This window comes from Montipora capricornis, chromosome 1 (assembly GCF_036669925.1).
Source record: "Montipora capricornis isolate CH-2021 chromosome 1, ASM3666992v2, whole genome shotgun sequence".
Lineage (NCBI taxonomy): Eukaryota > Metazoa > Cnidaria > Anthozoa > Scleractinia > Acroporidae > Montipora > Montipora capricornis.
The window spans coordinates 50,333,966-50,338,726 of record NC_090883.1 but is presented as its reverse complement, the minus strand read 5'-3'; positions in this window follow the sequence as shown (position 1 = coordinate 50,338,726).

Sequence of the window (4,761 nt, the reverse complement as noted above, 5' to 3'; positions counted from 1 at the left end):
TAAAGAAACGTACCGGCATTGCGTTCCATGCACTGATTTGGCATTTAGCACGAGCGTGACTTCCAATTAAAGAAGAGCGTTGCGGTCATCATGCCATCGTCGCCATGTTGGATGAGGCACAGAACTCTGTTCTTATAATCCTTTCTCATGTCTCGATGCAACGGTTGCAAACACCGAATACATAAAAGTGTATAAAAAAGCCTGATATGTCCAAGAAGTGTTAGGTTTAATTTTTAATAGATTTTTAAATGTATAAAATACAACAAATAAAGTCAGGTATTTAAGCAGGTGCGTCAGCTAGCGGCAAATTCTAGACTGAAAACACTATACGAAGCACACATTCCTTGAAACTGAGGCAAAAGGTTTTGCGATAGACAATTGGGAATAACGTAAATATTTTACACAGTCTACCATCATTGGAGGGAAACAAAAAATTCAATGCAGCCCTACTTGTTCGCATGATTTGTCATCCTATAGACGAAAAATGATATTAATTAAAATTGAGAAAATCTGTCCTGGTTGCCAGTTACAGCATTTTAAAATGAAAGTATGGAAAGTTACAGGTATTAACAAATAGCTTTTTTTTTCCAATCCGTGCAGTTAATTTTAACACTTTTTCTCTACTTCATATAAATGGCTCATTATCAACTTAAAAACTCTGACTTTCTTATCTCAGATTTTCAGAAGACGTGTGTTCAGTTAAAATACACGCACGCTTGTCAACGCTAACTAGTATCGTAAGATCATTAATTAAACATGAAGAAATAAATTAATGGGGTCAATTCTAGGCTTCTATAATGATCAATTAATATGTTATCGTCGGGCATTGATTTCTTCCTGATTTTCGTAATTTTTAATTACTGGGTGCGCACATTCCCCAGTGATCTGGCGAGAAATGTTATGGTTGACGGCAAAAGTCAATTAAATATGATATTTCTTGCCTTCAATCTCAGTGTGAGATTCTCAGCGTGCAAAAATCAGACAATCTGCGGTATAAGCAAAAACAAAAAAATAGACCTAGTTGCACTTTAATTAAAATTGGGGAGGTTGAGGTAGTTTTTTACGCTTTGGGCCGCCATGCATGTTTCTCAAGGGAAAGTTCCCTGGAAATTAGTCATTTCATAGAGCCTTTTTCTCAAAGACTAGCCGTACGAACCCACCTTAAAAGTTCAGGATTTTGTTATTGAGAAAAATAATCATGTATAGAAATAAATAGTTAAATCTGTTAGACACTTTCATTTGCATGAGAAGTATCCGTGAGTCACCACTGACGAGTCTCCTATATCTCCAAGGTAGAGCATCCGAAGGTTGAAGGTTCGACTCCTGCAAAGGAGCGCTCGAAATTTTTACGAATATCCTATAGAATCACCATTTAGATTTTAAATAAATCTTCAGAAAGAAAACTACCGGGGTATATTTTCCTTCTATTTTTTTAATCCCATCTTGAGGCTTTGTTTTGAACGAGAGTATAAAGCAAAAACAACGAACTAACACTGGCATTCAGAGAGACGGTCTGCTGACTGAATTGGCCAATCACAGAGTGCTAGTATGAAACATCGAGTGAAAAGTTTATTGAGGATGTGTCAGTCATAAACGTCTACTAAAAGGGGCAAATGGAGAAAAAGTGTTTTCATAAATATCAGGCTTAATTAAGAAGTGTATCGAACTAAACGTCTAGACTCTATGCTAATCCTATCTTTCCTCCGGATGAAACTCAGTTGTTAGCAGACACAAATTGGACGTAGAAAGTAAAGTATTCGGAAAACCTCGGCCTTTTAGGGGGGATCTACTTTCTATCAGGAACTCATTTAAGAAAAGCTATATTTTTCCTCCGATGCCATAACATTGCCATGAAGCAGTACGTTGCATAAAGGAACTTTATTTAAGTGTCTAGTCGTTCTAGCGTTGGAGCGCTAATTGGGGGACACTACATGTAAACTGAAATGAACAATGAGAATAAATCATGACGTCAAATTGTAACACATTTTTCCCCTTTCCCGCATCGCTCAGTGAAGATTATTCGAGTTTAATTAAAGAAGCTTTAGGTGCTCCTTTTTCACGCATTCTAAGAACTTTTTAATATGACTTTGCATCGAAAGATTGAAAGATTGAATGCATCGAAAGATTCTTTTCGTGCGCAAGGGACGAGATCATCGATTTGAAAATTTGCGAACTCAGGGTCTTTCAAAAAATATATTAGAGAGCTTAATTAAGCAAGCGCGACGATAGCGACAAGAGCAACATAAAACAATTCAGTTCAATTAATTAGCAAAAACAACAGCTCTGCACTCTCCGCACGTCTCACGTTTTGCCGTTCCGCGTCTTGACAACGGCTTGAAATGCCGGACTAAATTTGAGGTTGTATTGAGGACTGTGCACTTTACGATAAATTCTCAATTTTCAGTCCAAACATTCTCACCGTTCATAAAAAAAATTACAAAATAACAATTCTAATATTAATCCTGTAACATTTCTTGAAAATAAGGATTATACGTTGAATTCTCAGGGATTTTAATTCACAGGCACTCAACTTGGAAACAACAATTTGATTTCATTGCTGATGGTGTTTAAAAAAATTGATGGTTTAATTTTGATAGGTAAAACGAGAGTACCACCAAACACGTACCCTTCTTCAAATTTATCGATCGCTAATACTTCCGTGTACGCAATATGGTATAGTTGCTTAGGGCAACAGCTCTCGGTGTGATTTAAGAAAAGATAATAAGCCTCCGTCCTATCTTTTTTTGTGATGACAGATTCCACGCCCTTCCATTTTTTGTCTCCTCTAATATTTCAGTTTTCCAGTCAATATGCTCTACTTTGAAAGAGTATCCAGTTATTATGCATGATATCTCTAATGATTTTGTGATGAAGAAAATTCAGAAACAAAACAAATTTCATTCCTCCGCTCAGCTGTGGGTAACTTTTACGTCACCGAGGCGCCACTTAAGTTACTGTTAAAGTATCTTGCTAACTTGGGAACTCGATTATGAACTCTCTACATCCTGAATGTCGTTCACTTACAAAAATGTGTTTCTAAAAACGAATTCAAACATTCTTCTTTTATTACTTGGAGTTAAGGATGTTTATGTTGACGCCCACTCACATTAATAAGCACATGGAGTGTATATTTTTCTAACCTTAACTTTGCTTTTACAAAAAAAATAAACTTAAACTTGAATTTTGAAATTGAAACGGGGGTGGATTCCATGAAAGCTCGTTTGAATCTTATTGATGATTGTTTCCATCTTGGGGAGAAGTTTGAATTAAAGATTTCTGTCGCCTGTAATTTCTTCGTTTTGTTTATAAACGCATGATATCTTTTAACGGAATTCAATTGAGAAAGGTGAAGTGCATAACATCCCGCAGGTATTTCAGGTATATAAGATATATTAAGGTATATAATTCGCTAAAGTTATATAAAACTACACCAGTGTTGTTTTCAAAGTTTTGAGGGATTTAACCCGAGATTAGGAAGGGGTCAAGAGACTTTTTTGCGTTCGTTCTAGAAAAAAAAAAGAGTTATCACGCTCATTGCTGCATTTGTGATTTATCTTCTCGCTCCGTCTTATCTTTTTTTATTAGCAACCTTTACATGGGAGCACGAGGACAACTGCGAGTACGAGCTATCCGTTCTGAGCACGCATACTTCGAAAATTTTCGGCCTCCAAACCTCATGCCCATGCTTGGTACGGAAAACTCGTACCGGTAGTCGTCCTCGTCTTCCAATCTAAAGGTCCTTATTATATACTTAACTAAGTATCGTATTCTAATCGGTCAATGAGAAATAAATAAATAAATAAATAAATAGGCTATAAAGTGCAATCCTGAAGTTGCGAGCTGTGGATGCAGCGATGGAGTAAAGTTCGCAAATTGCACTCATCTACGGCTCTTGAAATTTTGAGAACTTTAAAAACATCAGTCGCCTGCCCATAAATAACCAAATGCTCGAGCAAGTTCGTACCATTTTGTACACTTACAAAATGAAATAAGCATAAAGGAAGTCTGAGTTTGGAACAAGGAAGAACTCATGCAGGGGTATCATCTGCGTTTACTATTTTCAAATCACTTAGTGATGGCGGACGCCTTACTCATCTGGAAAATATTTTGATCCGAGTTTGGGCGAGATAAATTCTTCAATCATTACATTTTGCAGCTCAACTAGAGTTCCCAATTTTATCGTTTTTGCATAAATAAAGACCTTTTTTCCTGAGGCCAATTATAATGCAATTGATGTTTCAAAGTAATCACTTCACTACGATTGAAACGATAATTACGCCCTGATGGAATTTAATATCTTGTTTTATGCAGTAAGTACCATTAACACCAGTGAATCAACAGGACTAATAGCCACAGCACGCTTTATTTTCCGCCCTTAAAACTCCTTTTTGTATGCTGAAGCGAGCTAATTTTATTTGGTGCGTGAGAGTGCTGTCGTCCCTCACAAGACATCCTGTAGAAAGTTCATTAGACTCGAAGAAGTGCTAAGTGGTTGAGAAATCCACGGTTTCGGCAACGAAACGTCTGGAAAAAAAAAAAATTAAAGGCAAAACCTGCGCACTTATTTTATTGAGAGACTTTTCTTTGTAGTATATCTTCGCATCGATGGCTTAGCATATTTTCTTAACCATGGTGCGTTGCGCGCGTGCCTTTGGCGCAAGGAGCTCCGCTAATAGGGAGCTTAAACACGACACGTTTTGGTCGACACGGACGCCAATCAGCCGAGGTGAGACTGGGTCGAGACCGGCGTCTGTGACTTGA